This window comes from Oncorhynchus mykiss, chromosome 16 (assembly GCF_057628025.1).
Source record: "Oncorhynchus mykiss isolate SJ-2025 chromosome 16, ASM5762802v1, whole genome shotgun sequence".
In the NCBI taxonomy this organism is placed as follows: domain Eukaryota; kingdom Metazoa; phylum Chordata; class Actinopteri; order Salmoniformes; family Salmonidae; genus Oncorhynchus; species Oncorhynchus mykiss.
The window spans coordinates 22,364,314-22,386,164 of NC_143037.1; the positions used below are offsets into that span (position 1 = coordinate 22,364,314).

At 41.9% G+C, this 21,851-nt stretch overlaps 1 protein-coding gene across 4 annotated transcripts in view; it reads right to left on the reverse strand.

Annotated features, from left to right (window-relative positions):
- LOC110491643 (putative RNA-directed DNA polymerase from transposon BS) overlaps window positions 1-15,809 on the reverse strand; it is a 32,064-nt gene extending 16,255 nt beyond the window's left edge. For 3 of the 4 annotated variants that reach the window (XM_090202257.1, XM_090202255.1, XM_090202258.1), the window contains exon 1: window positions 15,429-15,809. The gene's annotated coding sequence lies outside the window, so the exon portion shown is untranslated. The remainder of the gene's footprint in view (window positions 1-15,428) is intronic. The other variant, XM_090202254.1, reaches the window with a different exon arrangement.
- Between the last annotated feature and the right edge of the window lie 6,042 nt (window positions 15,810-21,851).

A 21,851-nucleotide genomic window follows, 5' to 3' on the forward strand; every position in this document is an offset into this window, starting at 1 on the left:
ATGGGGGGCGATCAATTCACAAATGGTGTCCATGGCACAGCTGGGACCGGAGGGACATCGATAGCAGGCGGCAACAGTGAGAGACTTATTTCTCGAGAGATTATAATTTTTAAAATTAGAAGTTCGAACTGTTTGGGTATAGACCTGGAAAGTATGACAGAACTTTGCTGACTATCTCTGCAGTAGATTGCAACTCCTCCCCCTTTGGCAGTTCTATCTTGATGGAAAATGTTGTAGTTGGGTACGGAAATCTCAAAAAGGTACCAGCTACATCACAAATGTTTGTTTATTTCGATAAAGTCCTTCTTTATATCCCAAAAGTCCGTTTAGTTGGCGCGCTTCATTCAATAATCCCCCGGTTTCCCCTTGTTCAAAATGCATACAAAATTAATCGCAAATGTTACCAATATACTTTGTCCAAACAAGTCAAACAACGTTTCTAATCAATCCTCAGGTACCCTAATATGTAAATAAATGGTTCAATTTAAGACGGAAAATAGTATGTTCATTCCTGCAGATAAATAACCAAGTGCGCACCCTCACCGGAGCACGCCACAAACATTTTCCAACCAAGCAGAGGCATAACTAAAGTCAGAAATAGCGATAAAATAAATCACTTACCTTTGAAGATCTTCCTCTGTTGGCAATTCAAAAGGTCCCAGCTACATCACAAATGGTCGTTTTGTCCGATAAAGTCCTTCTTTATATCCCAAAAAAGTTAGTTTAGTTGCCGCTCTTCATTCAATAATCCACCGGTTTCCCTCGTTCAATATGCATACAAAAAGAATCCCAAACGTTACCAATATACTTCGTCCAAACAAGTTAAACAACATTTCTAATCAAACCTCAGGTACCCTAATATGTAAATAAACAATACAATTTAAGACGGAGAATAGTATTGTCATTACCAGGGATAAATAACGAAGTGCGCGCACTCACAGGAACACGTTACAAACACTACAGCCAAAATAGGAGCCACCTACAAAAACTACAAATTCTAGCTCATTTATCAAAAAACAAGCCTGAAATTCTTTCTAAAGAATGTTGACATCTAGTGGAAGCCCTAGGAACTGCATTCTGGGAGGTATTCCTTTTATATTCCCATTGACAGCAATAGTAATCAGTGGTGAGCTGAAAAAAACAATTCTGGATGGATTGTCCTCGGGTTTTCACCTGCCATATCAGTTCTGTTATACTCACAGACATTCTTTTTCTATCCAATACTACCAATTATATGCATATCCTAGCTTCTGGGCCTGAGTAACAGGTAGTTTACATTGGGAACCTCATTCATCCAAACTTCCGAATACTCCATAAGAAGTCATCCTGCTTTTGTGCAGAATACACTGCACTGTTTCAGGTGCAACCTTTATGGTCATGTTGCAGCAGTGTGGGAGGGAGATTCCAAGATGTGGGAAGTGTGTAGAATGGCATGGGACAGAGGATTGTATAGTTTCGGTGGATAAAGTTGTGTGTGTCAACTATAGGGGTGCTCATGTTGCTGGGGATCGGAAGTGTCCAGTGTGAGATGGGCAGGTTGAAGTGGTCAGAGTCAGAATAGTGCAGAGCGTGTCGTATGCTGATGCAGTGAAGAAAGTGGAGGAGGATGGATCCAGAGAGGATCCCAGTGAGCAGTAGATTTGTGCCAGCACAGAGAGATAGGGTGATGAGTGAGAAATGCTTCAGTAAGAATGGCTTCTTAGCATTCATAGCAATCGCTATTAACTGTACTGCAGAAATGGAACGTAAATCAAGCAAAATCACATCGTATATCCAAATCAAAGTATTTGGATATACGAGATTTGACTTCAGAAGAGTTATAGGGTCTGTTGAGGGGTGGTGTCCTGTCTTTCCAGGCCATTGGCATGGTACAGGAGTAGATAAGGTCAAAGTAGTGGAATGGGGTAGTGGGGTTTTAATGAGTGTAGGTGGCAGCGGCAGAGCTGTACCTGGGAGTATGAGATTTGTGGTACATAGGTGTAGGGTTAGTTGATGGCAAAAAAAAATTCCTTTTAGGAACAGGAATAATGAAGAGAATTTTATGTAGGTAGGCTGTGACTGACCTAACACTTTAGTACAGTAGGTGGCAGTGTAGGCACCTTTAAGTTGTATAAGATCCACCGAAGAAGAAGAATCATTCAGAGATTGAATGGCCAAGACAAAATATCTATATCCCTTTGTGTATCAACAATGGTCCACCACCCAAAGGACATCCAGCCAACTTGACACTGTGGGAAGCATTGGAGTCAACAAGGGCCAGCATCCCTGTGGAACGCTTTTGACACATTGTAGTCCATGCCCTGACAGATTGAGGCTGTTCTGAGGGAAAAGGGGTTGGAACTCAATATTACAAAGGTGTTCCTAATGTTTTGTACCAACAATCTTTGCCTGATGGTGGCAGTGCACTGTTTACCAGCAGGCATGTTTGGTCAAAATGCAAGAATATTGGGAAGAGAGTCTGCCCAAAGCAGACTAGGTCAGGGGAACCCCTGGCACTTCAGTCATGTTATACTGCTAGAAGATTATAAAAAATTAAGATGGAAAGCAATCTAAGTGGACCAGTCCATGCAAAACGAACTGGCCCAGTCACATGGATGTACCAAAGTCACTAAAAGTGGCAGTCATAAAGCCTCTCTTGAAAAAGACAAACCTTGACCTGGAAAATGTTTTTTTAAACTATTGGCCTATATCAAATCTCCCATTCCTCTCAAATGTTTGAAAAAGCTGTTGCGCAGCAACTCACTGCATTCCTGAAGACAAATAATGTATACGAAATGCTTCAGTCTGGTTTTAGACACCATTATAGCACTGGGACTGCACTTGTGAAGACGATAAATTACCTTTTAATGGCGTCAGACCAAGGCTCTGCATCTGTCCTCGTGCTCCTAGACCTTAGTGCTGCCTTTGACACCATCGATCACCACATTCTTTTGGAGAGATTACACGGACAAGTTCTAGCCTGGTTTGATCTTATCTGTCAGAAACATATCATGGATGCTTAATCATCTGACAAATCAATTGTAAGTTTCGGCGTTCCTCAAGGTTCCATTTTAGGACCACTATTGTTTTCACTATATATAGTACCTCTTGGTGATGTCATTCAGAAACACAATGTCAACTTTCACTGAAATGTTGGACGACACACAGCTGTACATTTCAATAAAACATGGAGAAGCCCCAAAATTGCCTTGCCTGGAAGCCTGTGTTTCATACATAAGGAAGTGGATGGTGGCAAATGTTTTACTTTTAAACTCAGACAAAACAGAGAGAGAGATCTACTGTTGGTTCTTACAATTAATCTTGATGATTGATCGGTCATCTCAAATAAAAATGTGAAGGACCTCTTTTGATGAGCATATCAAAATAAAATATTTCAAGGACAGCTTTTTTCCATTTCCGTAACATTGCAAAGATCAGAAACGTTTTGTCCAAAAATTATGCAGAAAAGCTATTTCATGCTTTGTCACTTTTAGATTAGACTACTGCAATGCTCTACTATCTGGCTAACTGGATAAAGCACTAAAAACACTTCAGTTAGTGCTAAACACGGCTGCTAGATTCTTGACTAGAACTCCAAAATGTGATCATATTACTCCAGTGCATGACTCCCTACACTGGCTTCCTGTTAAGGCTAGGGCTGATTTCAATGTTTTACTGCTAACCTACAAAGCATTACATGGGCTTACTCTTACCTAGCTCTCCAATTTGGTCCTGCCATACATACAGTTGAAGTCGGAAGTTAACATACACTTAGGTTGGAGTCATCAAAACTCGTTTTTCGACCACTCCACAAATTTCTTGGCAAGTTGGTTAGGACATCTACTTTGTGCATGACACAATACATTTTTCCAACAATTGTTTACAGATTATTTCACTTACAATTCACTGTATCACAATTCCAGTGAGTCAGAAGTTTATATACACTAAGTTGACTGTGCCTTTAATAAAAAACTTGGAAAATTCCAGAAAATGATGTCATGGCTTTAGAAGCTTCTGATAGGCTAATTGACATCATTTGAGTCAATTGGAGGTGTACCTGTGGATGTATTTCAAGGCCTACCTTCAAACTCAGTGCCTCTTTGCTTGACATCATGGGAAAATAAAAAATAAAGTATAATTATAATAATTATATATACAAACATACAATAAATAAGTCATAATAAAGAGTAAAATAAAAAATAATCATAACGAGACATTGGATCATATAGTCAGTCACCTGCCATAAGCTACATACCATACATTATGTGTGAAACATTATAAGGATTTATAGAGATTCAATCAATGTGATGTGAGGGAAGATTCTCCAAATAGTCAATAAAAGGTTGCCAAATTCTGTAAAATGTCTCTAACTTATTCCTCAAGCAGTAAGTGATTTTCTCCAGTGGGATACAACTATTAACTTAGCCACATTGCAATTGGCAGGGAGGAATCGGATTTCCATTTCAAGGCAATACATTTCTTGGCAACCGCTAGCAATATTTCTGTTAGCTTAAAAGTATGGCTTTGCCTAAGATTGGAGTTAGTAAATGTACCCAGTAGACAGAGCTCCAGGTCTAAAGGGAATGCAACCCCGTGAATTGAGGATATGGTATCGCATACCCCCTGCCAGAAACCGTGTAGTTTGACCACTGCCAAGTGGAATGGAGGAATGTTCCTTCATCTGAGCCACATCTAAAACATAGGGAGGAGATATCAGGGTTGAACTTGTGCAGTCTAGATGGGGTGATATAGAGCTGATGGAGGGAATTAAACTGGATCAGTCTGTATCTGGAGTTCAATGTGGATGTAACACCATCCCTGCATAGGTCACTCCATAGACCCTCATCAAGATCAATACCCAGATCTTTTTCCCATCTAAGTCGGTGTTTATCTAGCTCAGGCAGTGTTAGTCCTGATATAAGAGCATCGTAAACATGGGAAACGGTCTTGAACAGTGATTGGTCTGCGTGGCAGAGTTGTTCAATAGGTGACATCTTAGGTAGGTTCCATTGTCCCTTGAGAGTCACCCTAATAAAGTGTTGTAGTTGTAGGTAGCTAACTCTGGAGGGAAGCCATCTTCCCCAGGAGATTTATTAGAAGGTAAGGATTTAATGGCCTCCAGCAATTCAGGAAATGAGAAGTGTTCACTCGGGTGCTCTCTGTCTTCCTCTGACAGGCATGGGAGGTTGAGAGAGGAGAGAAAGGAGTTGATCTCTGATAGATCATCACTTGATTGGGAAGTGTAGAGGTCTTCGTAGTATTTCTTAAAAGTATCATTCATTTCAGTAAGGTCGAAAGATATCTCATTAGTAAGAGTTTCTATAGCATTAATTGTCCGCTTTCAGTTGCCATGCCAATACTTTGTGAGCTTTCTCTCCAAGCTCGTAATAACGCTGGTTTGATTTAGTGATGGCCCTCTCAGCTTGATATGTGTTCAGAATATTATATTTCAGTTTTTTATTTACCAAAAACCTGTATAGATCTTTAGTCGGGCCTCTTTGGTAGGTTCTCTCTAGCTCAGAGATTTCAGATTCAAGGGCATTCAGTTCCGCACCGTGTTTTCTCTTCAACCCTTTAGTATAGAAAATGATCTGTCCCCTCAGATAGGCCTTCAATGTGTCCCAAAGAATGAAACTGTCGGGAGCGGAGGGTTTGTTTGTCAAAGTAAAAATATTGATCTGCTCTTTGATGAATGCACAAAATTCAGGTTGCTTTAGGAGTGTAGAATTTAGTCTCCATCTATATGCTCCATTTACCTTGGTAGGAATGGAGATTGATAATACCAGAGGAGAATGGTCAATAAGCAATCTGGGGAGATACTCGATATCTAACACTCTATGACACAGTTGTGTCGAAAGTAAAAAGTTATCTATGCGTGTGTGTTGTGTGAATAAAAAGAGTAGTCCCTATCCTGTGGGTGCAACTGTCTCCAGATGTCTAGTAAATTCAGATATTTCACGAATGACATGGTGAGCTTGCCGGCTTTGGTAAGAAGTGAGGGTTTATCAGAGGACCGATCAAGAACTGTATCTAAACAAAAAAAAGAATCTCCTACAACCAGTAGCCATCCTGGTGGTGTTTGAGCAACCTGAAGGAAGACATTCTGAATAAACATATGTTCATCAAAGTTAGGAGCATAAATATTCAATAGGGTCCAAGACTCTGAAAACATATGCCCCTGCACCAAAAACAAACCTGCCCGAGGGATCAGAGATGGTGTTGTTAACGCAGAAGGGGATGTGTCTACTTATCAAAATTGCAGTTCCTCTTGCTTTGGAGTTAAAAGAGGACGCAAAAACTTGTCCTACCCATTCCCTCTTCAATTTCTTGTGTTCACTGGCTGTAAGATGTGTTTCTTGTAAAAACACAATGTCAGCCTTTAATTTCTTAAGGTATGTATAGACTATTTTCCTTTTTCTCCCCCTTTTTCTCCCCAATTTCGTGGTATCCAATTGTTAGTAGTTACTATCTTGTCTCATCGCTACAACTCCCGTACAGGCTCGGGAGAGACGAAGGTGAAGAGCCATATGTCCTCCGAAACACAACCCAACCAAGCCGCACTGCTTCTTAACACAGCGCGCATCCAACCCGGAAGCCAGCCGCACCAATGTGTCGGAGGAAACACAGTACACCTAGCGACCTGGTCAGCGGGCACTGCGCCCAGCCCGCCACAGGAGTCGCTAGTGCGCGATGAGACAAGGATATCCCTACCAGCCAAACCCTCCCTAACCCGGACGACGCTAGGCCAATTGTGCGTCGCCCCATGGACCTCCCGGTCGCGGCCGGCTGCGACAGAGCCTGAGCTCAAACCCAGAGTTTCTGGTGGCACAGCTAGCACTGCGATGCAGTGCCTTAGACCACTGCGCCACCCGGGAGGCCCAGACTATTTTCCTTTTAATTGGGCTGTTAAGACCTTTTACGTTGAATGTGACATATATTTTAGTGGATTAAGCATAGGTTGGGTTTCAAATATGTAACTGAATGGAAATCTCTCATATGTAAATAGTCAGGAAAGGTTTCAACTTTAGATGATAACACAGAAGTGACTTGTGTCTCTTTAGGAAGAAAACAACAATAAACATAGAAAAAAAAAGAAACCCCACCCACCTCGATTGTCAGACTAAAACAACAATCCCAACAATCAAACATGAATACACTTGTAGAGATACGTTGTTGCTCGCTTTCCATCTTGCTCTTACTAGCTAAACCTTGCCGTAAACTAAAACCTGCGAGCTCTCTAAGTTGAAAACAAACGTTGTGAATAGACATTTATGGCTGAATATTTACTGCCCACAGTAAGGGATGCTTGAGTCTCTTTTCAGGAGAGGAGAAACATAAATGGGGGGGAAAGCAGTGGGCCTAAGCCCACTAATTTGCTTCGCTCAGTGGATATTGACTAAACCAATATATACTCTCCTGTAAATGTAATAGAACTCACCCTGGGGGAAAAAACAGTTAGTTGAAAACGTACAAATCAATTATAGCGACCGGATAGCGGGGTAAACGGATCCAAATTCCAAGAAGACATCAGCAGTTCAGTCCCAGGACAGCCCGGATATGAGAAAACAAACAAACTGCATCTTATCCCCCAGTGAGACTATCCTGGTTCAGAGGCGGTTCAGTTCTTTGCGAAAAGTGAACACTTCTCCCTGTGTGTTGAAGAGATGGCTTTGGCCTTTGTCTGAACTTTCATCCGTGCAGGGTGGATGAGGTAGCCGGTGATGTTCTTCTCCTTCAGTGCTTTGGCGGCAGGTCTGAACTGCTTGCGACGTCTGGTGAGATCCGCGCTGATATCCGGGAAAAGGCTGACTCTCTTGCCATCAATGGTGATGCCCCCTTTGGCTCTTGCGAGTTGCAGTATCTTCTCTCTGTCCTGGAAACGGAGGAACCTGATCAGGACGGCCCGTGGGGTCTCATCTGGCCAGGGCTTTGGCGCTGATGTTCTGTGGGCGCGTTTGATTTCCAGCGGCTTGTTGAGGTTGATTATGCCTAGGACATCCGGGATCCATTGAGTGAAGAAACGGACCGGCTCGCTGTCCTCTTTCAATCCCACCACACGGATATTACTACGTCTGCTCTGGTTCTCCATCTGGTCTACCTTGTTTTTGAGGTTAGCATTGTCCTTCTGCAGTTGTATCAGAACCTGGTCATGTCGAGTGATGGTATCTTCAACTGTGCTAATGCGCAACTCAACCTCAGTCGTTCTTAAAAGGAGATCATTCATGGAGGATTTCAGGTCGTCAATGGACGAATGGAGTTCAGCCGATTTCTTGTACATTTTCAGAGAAAGACCTTTGTTACCATCCTGAATTCCCTGGAGGAGAGTAGCCAGCATGTCGGCAGGCTCGCAAGAGGCTAATGCTAATCTTGCTAGCTGTAGCGTTATCTTGGGAATCAACAACGTTTTGGTTGTCCTTCTTGCCTCTCGGTCGGAGGTTTGGCTCTTTGAGAAGGTAAGTACTTGACAATTTATCAGCCGATCTTAGAATATTGTTTCAACCTTGTTATTTAGGTAATAATGAAATAACTTTGAAGAGCTCGGTTTGTCAGCCTCTGCTCAGCTCCGCGGAATCACGTGCTCCCCGAACTGCCTGATCTTTATTGGCCGATATAGCTTGCAGGATGTTAGTTAGCCATTATACCTGGATTTACTGCTGCCAGAATTATTCTTCAGGCTAGCTATAGGTACTCCCTCCGTATGATGTGGGTCTTCAATCTTATGTGGACAGTGGCTTCACTCCTGTTTGTGTAGTGCTCCTCTTTACTTCACTTTTCCCAAATTGTCCCTAATTCTCCCAAAATACCAATGTAAAGTGATATGTCATATTGGGACTTTTAGTTGGAAGGATGAAACAAATCGGAATGTTAGCAGCAACATTATTCTGCAATCTTCCCTTTAAGATCCCCAACACTTGCTCTAAATGTTAATGTGCATTGTTTTCAGTACAGTTTTGGAAACATAAGGAATGTATCTGTCATATCAGCGACAAAAAATACAAATGTTAAATTACTATCCACCTTTATAAGGTTAGGTTCAGGGTTCCCACGCGGCCATATTTTCATGTTACAGCACTTGTTTACGGAAAACAAACGAAAGACGGATTACCTGTGCTAACTAGCTATCTGCGTCTCCGAACACCTGTGTGTAAACGGAAGACGGACACCACAAATGTGTTGTCACTGAAAAATGCTGGTCGGCTGCAACTGCATTAAAACGAGTTGAAACAGTGTACAATAAGTGTAAATTTAGCATTTGTGAAATTATTTTTGATGTGATATGAAAACAGAGGGCTTTGTTTCTAGACCCTTACCGCAATTGAGAATCGATTCATGTCTAGATGGAGTATTGGATTGTTTTGGCTGTAAGATCCTTGGACTATAAGGAGAAACATTAGGCTCCTTTAATCCATTATTGGGCCAGGCTATGTCTTGCTTATTGAGAACATGCCTCACACATAAAATCTAAATATAACGTGCTCTTAACCAACTACTATTTTCTTTTTATTTTATTTGTAATTTATTTATTTTTGTACTTATTTTTGTATATAATGTTGCTGCTACCGTCTCTTATGACCAAAAATAACTTCTGGACATCAGAACAGCTATTACTCACCTCAAACTGGACGAAGATTATTTCTTTAACGAGTCCGACATGAAGAATATACTGCTTTTTCGGGAACGGGCCCACATCCCCGTCATTTGCATGAAGAAAATACAGAGAAAAAAGGGGCGGAGTTTGGGCTACCTTCTGAGAATTCATAGGTGAGTGAATAAACCCCCACTGCCATCCGTTCTATTGGCCAACGTGCAATCATTGGAAAATAAAATGGATGATCTACGATCAAGATTATCATACCAACAGGACATTAAAAACTGTAATATCTTATGTTTCACCGAGTCAATGCTGAACGACAACACAGAAAATATAGAGCTGGCTGGATTTTCCATGCATCGGCAGACAGAAGTTACGTCTTGTAAGAAAGGGGCGGGAGTGTGTGTCTATTTGTCAACAACTGTCACGTCCTGACCTTAGTTCCTTTTGTATGTCTCTATTTTAGTTTGGTCAGGGCGTGAGTTGGGGTGGGCATTCTATGTTGTTATTCTATGTTTTTGTATTTCTGTGTTTGGCCTGGTACGGTTCCCAATCAGAGGCAGCTGTTTATCGTTGTCTCTGATTGAGAACCTTACTTAGGCAGCCTGTTTTCCCACTATGATTTGTGGGTAGTTGTTTTCTGTCTTTGCATTAGTTACCAGACGGAACTATTTCGGTTGTTCTTTTTGTTTACTTTGTATTGTAGTGTTCAGTTCAGTTTAATAAAATGACGAACACTTACCACGCTGCATATTGTTCCGATCCTTCCTACTCCTCAGAAGAGGAGGAAAACCGTTACAACAACAGCTGGCGCACAATGTCTGATATTAAAGAAGTCTCGAGGTATTGCTCCCCTGAGGTAATACCTTATGATAAGTTGTAGACCAGAATATCTACCAAGAGTTCTCATCTATATTATTTGTAGCCCTCTATTTACCACCACAAACTGATGCTGGCACTAAGACAGCACTCAACCAGCTGTATAAGGCCATAAGCAATCATGCCAAGAGTGTGCAAAGCTGTCATCAAGGCAAAGGGTGGCTCTACTTTGAAGAATCTCATATAAAATATATCTTGATTTGTTTAACACTGTTTTGGTTACTACATGATTCCATATGTGTTATTTCATAGTGTTGATGTCTTCACCAGTATTCTACAAAGTAGAGAAGAGTACTAAAATAGAAAAACCCTTGAATGAGTAGGTGTCCAAACCTTTGACTGGTGCTGTACATAGTCACTTTAATAATGTTAACAGACTGCTTTACCCAATTCATATGTACAGTGCGTTCAGAAAGTATTCAGACCCCTTTCCTTTTTCCATATGAAAAAAAAAAATCACTCAAATCTACACACAATAACCCATAATGACAAAGCGAAAAAATTGTTTTTAAATGTTTGCTAATTTATAAAAAAAATGTCAAACAGAAATACCTTATTTACATAACTATTCAGACCCTTTGCTATAAGACTGAAATTGAGCTCAGATGCATCCTGTTTCCATTTATCATCCTTGAGACGCTTCGTGTGGAAAGAAATTTGCAACACAAGCAAACATGGAGAGTGAATGTGACACAAAGCACGGAGACACGGCTCGTAAAAAATGAACTACTTCGGTGGCATGGACGTGGTTTGGGTATGAAAAGTCTGAAACGAAACAGAAAACCGTCCTCCGCAAAATAAGCCGCAGGCCCGTCCCGACAACATGCTCAAACACCACTAACCTATTTTACCACTTACGCAAGAATCATGTGAAACAGTCTACGGATGAGATCCCAAAAAGTACAGTCGAGTGCTTGAAACAAACCTCCGACTCAGACGTTGAGGCTTTTGCCTGCGGCACACCATATGGCAAAGAATCATGAAGATGGAAGGAGATAACAGCTGCTGTTACAACTTACAAAACATGGCCCCAATTTACACGGTCGAGATATGCCTGTTTTGCATGTTATTTTGGCTTTAATATGCGTCACATAACAATTTGCATTTGGAATATATACAGTGCCTTGCGAAAGTATTCGGCCCCCTTGAACTTTGCGACCTTTTGCCACATTTCAGGCTTCAAACATAAAGATATAAAACTGTATTTTTTTGCCAAAAATCAACAACAAGTGGGACACAATCATAAAGTGGAACGACATTTATTGGATATTTCAAACTTTTTTAACAAATCAAAAATTGAAAAATTGGGCGTGCAAAATTATTCAGCCCCTTTACTTTCAGTGCAGCAAACTCTCTCCAGAAGTTCAGTGAGGATCTCTGAATGATCCAATGTTGACCTAAATGACTAATGATGATAAATACAATCCACCTGTGTGTAATTAAGTCTCCGTATAAATGCACCTGCACTGTGATAGTCTCAGAGGTCCGTTAAAAGCGCAGAGAGCATCATGAAGAACAAGGAACACACCAGGCAGGTCCGAGATACTGTTGTGAAGAAGTTTAAAGCCGGATTTGGATACAAAAAGATTTCCCAAGCTTTAAACATCCCAAGGAGCACTGTGCAAGCGATAATATTGAAATGGAAGGAGTATCAGACCACTGCAAATCTACCAAGACCTGGCCGTCCCTCTAAACTTTCAGCTCATACAAGGAGAAGACTGATCAGAGATGCAGCCAAGAGGCCCATGATCACTCTGGATGAACTGCAGAGATCTACAGCTGAGGTGGGAGACTCTGTCCATAGGACAACAATCAGTCGTATATTGCACAAATCTGGCCTTTATGGAAGAGTGGCAAGAAGAAAGCCATTTCTTAAAGATATCCATAAAAAGTGTCGTTTAAAGTTTGCCACAAGCCACCTGGGAGACACACCAAACATGTGGAAGAAGGTGCTCTGGTCAGATGAAACCAAAATTGAACTTTTTGGCAACAATGCAAAACGTTATGTTTGGCGTAAAAGCAACACAGCTGAACACACCATCCCCACTGTCAAACATGGTGGTGGCAGCATCATGGTTTGGGCCTGCTTTTCTTCAGCAGGGACAGGGAAGATGGTTAAAATTGATGGGAAGATGGATGGAGCCAAATACAGGACTATTCTGGAAGAAAACCTGATGGAGTCTGCAAAAGACCTGAGACTGGGATGGAGATTTGTCTTCCAACAAGACAATGATCCAAAACATAAAGCAAAATCTACAATGGAATGGTTCAAAAATAAACATATTCAGGTGTTAGAATGGCCCAGTCAAAGTCCAGACCTGAATCCAATCGAGAATCTGTGGAAAGAACTGAAAACTGCTGTTCACAAATGCTCTCCATCCAACCTCACTGAGCTCGAGCTGTTTTGCAAGGAGGAATGGGAAAAAATGTCAGTCTCTCGATGTGCAAAACTGATAGACATACCCGAAGCGACTTACAGCTGTAATCGCAGCAAAAGGTGGCGCTACAAAGTATTAACTTAAGGGGGCTGAATAATTTTGCACGCCCAATTTTTCAGTTTTTGATTTGTTAAAAAAGTTTGAAATATCCAATAAATGTCGTTACACTTCATGATTGTGTCCCACTTGTTGTTGATTCTTCACAAAAATACAGTTTTATATCTTTATGTTTGAAGCCTGAAATGTGGCAAAAGGTCGCAAAGTTCAAGGGGGCCGAATACTTTCGCAAGGCACTGTATATTAGGCCTATATTTATTTAGGTTGCAACTACAGTTGAAGTGTTTTCTATTTACCTTTTATACATTAATATTTTGTTACATGCTTAATTGAAAATTTGCACTAAGGTTATAAAGAAAATATGAGTAAGTATCTTTTATTTGTTGAGTATAATTCAAAATGTAATAAATAGGCCTTTACATCTGGTAATTTTATATAAACTATCTATTAATTGAATTGACAGAATGTGCTATATGTATCATTATCGGGATATGAAAATGCCTATATCAGGATGTGAGATTTTGGCTATATCGCCCAGCCCTAATTGGAATCCACATGTGGTAAATTGAATTGATTGGACATGGTATGTAAAGGCCTACACCCATCTTATATAAGGTCACACAGTTGAGCGTGCACGTCAGAGCAAAAACCAAGCCATGAGGTCAAAGAAATTGTCCATAGATCTCCAAGACACGATTGTCGAGGCACAGATCTGGGGAAGGGTACCAAAAGCCACTACTCAGTAAAAGACACATGACAGCCCCCTTGAAGATTCTCTGATCTGGTGAAACCAAGATTGAACTCTTTAGCCTGAATGCCAAGCGTCAAGTCTGGAGGAAACCTAGCATCATCCCTACTGTGAAGCATGGTGGTAGCAGCGTCATGCTGAGGGGATGTTTTTTTAGCGGCAGGGACTGGGAGACTAGTCAGGATTGAGGGAAAGATGAACGGAGCAAAGTACAGAGAGATCCTTGATGAAAACTTGCTCCAGAGCGATGAGGACCTCAGACTGGGTTGGAGGTTCACCTTCCAACAGGACAACTTTAAGCACACAGCCAAGAGTGGCTTTGGGACAAGTATCTGAATGTCCTCGAGTGGCCCAGCCAGAGCACGGACTTGAACCCGATCCCCAACCAACCTGACAGAGCTTGAGAGGATCTGCAGAGAAGAATGTGAGAAACTCCCCAAATACAGGTGTGCCAAGCTAAACTGTAATCACTGCCAATCACCCAGGAGTGGCTTCCGTCTGACCATTTATTAGTCTATAAATAAATTACTTTGCCAAAATTCGTAATCTCCCATATCTTATTCGACAAGTAGTTGTTCTGAAATGTTTATTGCTTGCCTACATTTTACTCCCTCCTCTGTTTAATATAAACACACATACATTAATTATTCATTTTGGTTGCCTAAGACGTGAAGTATGTTCTATAGAAAGTATTTGATTGTGATGTGCCACAAAATATTTGACTCGTGACAAAATTAAGGAAATTAGAGGGGGGCTTTTTCTTGCCTGCCGAAATTCTTATTTTTGACCAATAAAAACACAAATAGCCAAACCGAAAACTGCAGACATTACTAGTGCCTCCCCCGCGATCAACCCGCCATTAAAAAATAAAATGAAAAGTAGCCTAACATGAACATTGACAGCTGCCTTGAAGGACAAATAAAAAATGGTTTCTGCTACTAAGATCAGTGAAATGTAGGCTAAACTGACAACGGAGTGAAGAGCAGAAATCTCAACTAGCATGCAAGTCGCAGCAATGAAGATTTGAGTGTGGTGAGCGTTCACGCGAAGGGGGTTTTCGGCACAACACCGGTTTCGGTTCAGGTATGTGAGATGTAATGTACACCCCAATTAGACGGAAATCCTCATTATTTCGGTTAATGATTTTCAATTTGAGCGTCATTATTTCTATATAGCTTACACTTACTCGTTCAGAACTACTAACGCGAGTGGGACAGGATAGGCTTCGTGACAATGACAAGAGCAGCTGCGCTAAGATTTACCATTGCGTTAGGTTTGATAAAATAGAGCGATCTAGAAGAAAAAGAAACGCACACCTATTAAGACGAGGTGCTGGCTAGCGGGGTAGAAAACTTGAAAATAAAAGAGCCGCACACTCTAGGAACTCAGATGCAAAAATGGAATTACCAACGTTTCGACAGCCAAGCTGTCTTCATCAGGGTATAATCACAAACACTGCGGGATGACTCGTTTATATAGTGTCAAAAGACACAGGTGTCTGTAATCATGGCCAAGAGTGGCCTAATATCATTGGTTAATAATCAAATATTAAAATGTCATACAAAGAACAGCATACAAATGGATAGCATACGATCATAGATTAATTTGACTACACAACCTTACAAACAATTACAATGGCGAAGTCACGATAATCACAAGAATGGCTTCAGATCAAAGTCTACCTTGAGACCGAAGGGCGCAAGGGTCTTTAAAATGATAAAATAGAGTCCCTTACCTTTAATGGTCTTCCACTTCAGATTTGTATTTATTTTTAATTTAATTTGTATTTATATTTACCGAGGAAAGTCCGTAGCTGATAAAAAATAGCTGATTTTATATCTGCATCAATGTATGAAAGTCATAAAAAACAACTATCCCTTCATAAAACAATATCATAACCACCATCATCCGAGGACAAGAAGTGTGACTGAAACACTTTTACTTTCGCTTTTCCTCAGGCGAAACTGGTTCCTGTGCTTATGGAATGTTCATGGGTGTAGTGTCTTAACACTTAGTACTTATTTATGTAATAAGAAAGACTCTGAATACAAGCAATTGAACTGGAGCTTCACATTTACTCAAACGAGTTAGTACCAGAATAACATAGAACAACACTGACCATGACCAAGGGTGCTCCCGCCTTAAAGGGGACATCAGTAATTAACAGAACATAACATTCCTTCTCTTATACAATCAGAGTTACTTTTACCAAACCACAACTGAAACATTTCCCAGAACTTGTTGTAGTTATTTTGCATCTTTTAATTTGAACTTGAACAGTTAGTTTTTGTTTGTTTATAAGTCTAGTCTGTCTGGTGGACGGTGCCTTCGTTCTGGGTAGCGCCTCGGATTGTCTGGAGGCTCCTGAACATCCTCAGTGTGTGCTTGTTCCATTATAGCTTCTGCTATAGCAGCACCTTCATCAACACATTCCCTTCTTTCAGCCTGGGGTCTCTTTACTGCCCCACCGTCCTCTACAGTTCCCTGTGTGTCACTCTCAGGATCTCTCTGTGCCTGTTCTCTCTCGATTGTTGTGCTGTTTTCCGTGGAATGCATTTGGTTAATGTGACGCCGCCACATTATATCTGGGCTCACTTGAACCTGGTAAGTTCTGGGTCCTGTTTGTGTGTGTACGGTCCCTCTTGTCCATTTCCCTCCTCTTCTGTAGTCTCGCACCATCACTTCCTGTCCTGTTTGGAGATGGCGCTCCCGGCCACCGGAGAGCATCTTGGCTTGTTTGTTCAGCACTTCATTACGCCTGTTTGGCTTCATGATGTCCAGCTGTGTGCGGAGAGGCCTCCCAAACATCAGTGCGGCTGGGCTTTCATTTGTCGTGGCATGTGGGGTGTTTCGGTAGGAGGCCAGGAACTTGGCCAGTTTTGTTTGCGAAGTCCCTTGGTCTCGTTTTGCTGCCCGGAGTCCTTGCTTTAGGGTTTGCACAAAGCGTTCTGCCAACCCATTGGTGGCAGGGTGGTACGGAGCTGAGGTTGAGTGTTTGATTCCATTTACTGACATGAATCTTGTAAACTCGTCACTTACAAGAACTTGCGCGTTGTCACTTACCAGCTGCAGTGGCAAACCGAAGCATGCAAACGTTGTTCTGAGACACTCTATCGTCTGAGCTGAGGTGGAGGAATCAGTGCAAAACACCTCTGGCCATTTCGAATGGGCATCAACTATAACCAGAAACATGTGCTTTTCAAAGGGACCAGCGTAGTCCACATGAATTCTCTGCCATGGCTCTGCGGGCCATTTCCATGGGTGGACTGGGACAGGAGCAGGCATGTGGATGGTTTCCAAACATCCGCTACAGTTCTTTGCCATATTTTCTATCTGTTGGTCCAGACCTGGCCACCAGAAGTGGCTCCTTGCGAGCAGCTTCATTTTGACAAATCCAACATGACCTTCATGTAGTTGCTGCAAGACTAGATGTTGGCATTTCTGGGGTATCATGACTCTCATTCCCCACATAAAACATCCTTGGTACGTTGTAATTTTGTTTCTCCGCTGGAAATACGGAGTCCTTTCTGCCAGTAGCTGGCCATCCTGACATGGCGTAGGTGTACACTTTTGACAAGGTCACATCTTTCCTTGTCTCCTGTTTGATAACTGTGCTTGTGACTGGTAGGGCCTCGAGCTGAGCGGTATGGAACATGTCCACTGCATCCACCCTCCTTTGTCTTTCTCTTGTACACGGCAGTCTGGATAATCCATCTGCATTTGTGTGGAGGGATGACGGCTTAAACTCAATGTCATACATATGACTGGCAAGGAACAGGGCATATCGCTGTAACCTGGCTGCTGTCATTGCCGGAATGCCTTTCTTTGGACTGAAAATGGAAAGCAACGGCTGGTGATCTGTAACCAGTGTGAAACGCTTGCCATATAGGTATGCGTGGAATTTCTTGACGCCCCACACTAGTGCCAGTGCTTCTTTGTCGATTAGTGAGTAGTTTTTCTCTGCATCATTCAATGTTCGTGATGCAAATGCAACTGGCCTCTCTGACCCATCTTTCAGTGTGTGTGAAAGGACTGCCCCTAATCCATAAGGGGACGCATCACAAGCCAACTTCACTGGCATTTCAGGGTCGTAATGCATCAGGACTTGTTCAGATGTTATGAGCCGTTTTGCCTCCAGGAATGCATTTTCACACTGCTCTGTCCACCGCCATGTCCTATTCTTTTCCAGGAGCTGATTTAGAGGCTGGAGTACTGCTGAAAGGTTTGGGAGGAATCTTCTGTAGTAATTGATCAGTCCCGTGAAAGATCTCACTTCTGTGATATTTTGTGATCGTGGTGCCTGTACCACTGCCTCGATTTTGTCCTGTGTTTTGTGCAATCCATTGCAGTCAATCTCATGTCCACAGAAGACAATCTTGTCTTTGAAGAACTCACACTTCTTTAAGTTTGCCTGTAGACCATACTCTTTCAGTCTTTTCAGGACCTCTTCCAGGTTAGCCAGGTGCTCTTTGTCGGTGCGTCCTGTTATGATCATGTCATCCAGGATACACTGGGTTCCTGAGATTCCTTGCAAAATCTGGTCAATAGTTCGTTGCCAAATGGCTGGGGCTGATGCAATGCCAAAAACCAGGCGGTTATACCTGTGTAGACCTTTGTGTGTGTTTATTGTCAGGTACTGTTTGGAACTCTCTTCAACCGGTAGCTGCAGGTAAGCCTGTTTCAGATCGATTTTACTGAAGTGTTTTCCACCAGCTAGTGCAGCGAAGATGTCATCCAGACGTGGTAGGGGGTATTGGTCCACATGCAACATTGAATTCACTGTTACCTTGAAGTCCCCACACATTCTAACAGACCCATCTTTCTTCACAATAGGAGCTATGGGTGTGGCCCATTCGCTCCTGTCCACTTTCGTCAGGATCCCTGTATCCTGTAAGCGATCGATTTCCGCTTCCACCTTTGGTCTCAGGGAGTATGGAACAGATTTGGCTTTGCAGAATTTCGGGGTTGCGTCATCTCTTAGTACAAGTTTTGCTGTGAAGCCTTTTACTGTTCCCATCTGATCACTGAAAACTGTGTTGTATTTATTTCGCAAGTGTTCCAGTGTTTGGTCTGTGCCTTTCTCTTTGGACTGGAACGTGTGGAGCATTTAAGTCACACCAATTCAGCTTTATTTTTGAAAGCCATTCCCTGCCAAATAATGGGGGGCCAGTTCCAGGCACCACATGCAGCTGTAACTGCTGTGTTTGCCCCCCATAATGCACTCTGATCTGCAACGCCCCCATTGGGCTCAATCTCTCTCCTGAGTATGTCTTCAGCAACACATTTGTGTTCTTCAGCTTGATAGCCTTAAAGTGCTCATTGTAGACGGTAGTGGAAATTATAGACACTGCAGATCCTGTGTCCAGCTCCATTTTGAGGGGTTTGCCTTCGATATCTGGTGTCACCCATATTATGCTACTGCTGGGAGAAGTCACTGTGTTTAACTCCATTGTACCAATTAATCGTTCATCTGATTCACTGCCACTGTTCTCTGCTAGTGCATTCACAGACCCTTTAATTTTCTCAGTTTTCCTGTTGTGACTGAATTTTGCTTTGCATGCTCTTTGAATGTGCCCCGTTCTACTGCATTTGTGACAAATGTCGTCTTTGAAACGGCAGTCCTCTGCTCTGTGACATCTCTGTCACACCTGTTGCATTTTTCGGCCACACGGGGGCGCTGTCGACTGCGTGAACTTGTGCAGGGAAATTTGTGACAGCTCAGTACTTCTTTTACTTTGCAACTCAAATGCATCTTTAGTTGCGATTTCCATAGCCACAGCAATTTCAACAGCCTTTGCAAACGTGAGCTCTGATTCTGTGAGCAAACGTTTTTGAATGTGTTCATGTTTCAGTCCACAAACAAATCTATCCCTTAATGTGTAATTTAGGTTCTCTCCAAACTGGCAATGTTCAGACAGTTTCTTCAACACTGCTACATATGTACTAACACCCTCCCCCTCATTCTGATCTCTCTTGTGGAAACGAAAACGTTCCGCAATGAGGAGTGGTTTAGGTGATAGGTGATTTTGCAATATCTCCACAATCTCTGTGAATGTTTTACTTGAGGGCTTCAGAGGGGCAGTCAGATCTCTTAGCAAACTGTATGTTTTTGGGCCAATTAAACTCAACAACGCTGGTACTCTTTTGTTATCAGCAATGTCGTTTGCAATGCAGTACTGTTCCAGTCGTTCAATGTAAGTTGCCCAGTTTTCTTGCGTGTCATCAAACACATCTATTTTCCCGATGCTAGCCATTCTCTTTACCTCCGGCTCCACGGGTCTTTGATCTGCCGCCTCGTTCTCGTCAGCTCTCCCCTCATCGTCACTGCTTGCTAGCTGTTGTGCTACAGGGTCAAAATCTTCCTCTCTTCCTACGAACTCCATCTGTATTCGTGATGCACACTGCAGGTAATCATCCTCGTCGCCATTGTAGTGCCTTAACACTTAGTACTTATTTATGTAATAAGAAAGACTCTGAATACAAGCAATTGAACTGGAGCTTCACATTTACTCAAACGAGTTAGTACCAGAATAACATAGAACAACACTGCGCATGACCAAGTGTGTTCCATCCTTAAAGGGGACATCAGTAATTAACAGAACATAACAATTAGGTGCAGTCCAAACACTTAAAAGACACACCATATCCCCTCAGCCATCAAATTAAGTGGACAATTCTGATGACTGCAGGGCAAGGGGCGAGAAAGGAATGATTTTTAAATGGACTGTCCTTACCCGGAAATCGTAACTCGTTCATCCCGCAATGATTTTGTTTTCAACTACCGGTATCTTGTGGGTGCTTTATATGCGCTACAGTCAATTATGATTGCATATCTACTTACATTAAATATATAATTATTAATATACGCATACTGTATGATAGCTAGTAAATTAATTAGCTAAATAACGCTGGAACTTCTGAAGAAGGAAAATGTTTTATTTCTACAATTTCCAAAAGATAACCAAACAAAAACATCATTACTTTTACGAGACGTGTTTGTGCATTAGTAGCACAATTTCTAACTTATTTACATTCGTTTTTACTTTATATATGTTGACTCCATATTGACGTTGAGGTTTTTAATTTTTGACTGATTTTTCTTAGTGGATGTACAATCGTCGCAAATTGAATTATGGGGAGTTTCAGGCCCCGAAGTGAACATAATTGTAAACTCGCAAAGTCTACTAAAAACGAGGGATGAGGGGCTTACGTTGCAAACTTCCCTTGCTTGGCTAATCATTTGAACCGCCCGCCAAGATGGTGACGGGGATTCCCCGAAGGGCATAAGGCGAGGGTAAGTGGACGAGGGTGTGTCTTTTATGGGTTTGAACAACAACCCATATTTCATCTCGGCAAGGCCAAACAAGAGGAAATGACTGATTTTATAATTTCTCTTTGAAAACCAAAACAAAAGTTTGGTATCAACTCGTTTTCTCGTTTATGGTTTCCAAATCTAGTAACAGATAACAAATAAAGATAAAATTGATTAAATGTTTTTAATTAATTTTTGTTCATACCTGGAAGTACACACACCCTAACATTATGTAACGACCCTGGGTTTATAAGAAGGTCGAGCTCGAACCTGCTCCCTGCCTGTTTCATTCACTGTTTATAAGCGCGGAAATCGACTCTGCCGCACGAGCATGCTTTTGCGGCACAGTCGATAGTGAGCTGGACTTCGGGCTAGAAGGTCGAGGGTTCGGGACCTGCCCCCTGCTGTTTCTTTACAATAACATTCACGATGCATAGCGAGTGTGTGTACAGTCTGAGTTGAGATGCAGTGTAAACAGCACATAGAATTTCTTAGACATTTCTGTGACAGGAAGATAAAAATAGTAATGTTAGCTAAGATGCCTAACTTATCATGCCAATAGAACAAATTCCACAACAAATTAACAAAGTTGGTGTGTGCCCACAGGAGAAGGGCCACAGTACTGTATCTGAGATGATCATCATGAACTTCATCCAGTTACATCAGCCAATACATTAAGTTTAAAATCAGCCTTTTTATTGGTGTGGGTATAATTCATAAACCTCCTTTTCTGCTAAATGAAAGGCAGATGTAGTAAAGGCATACTGGTGAGGATACTACATGAATTGCTATGACAATACCTTTTAGGGTCGCTGATGATCAATGATGCAGAGAGTCTGATATTAC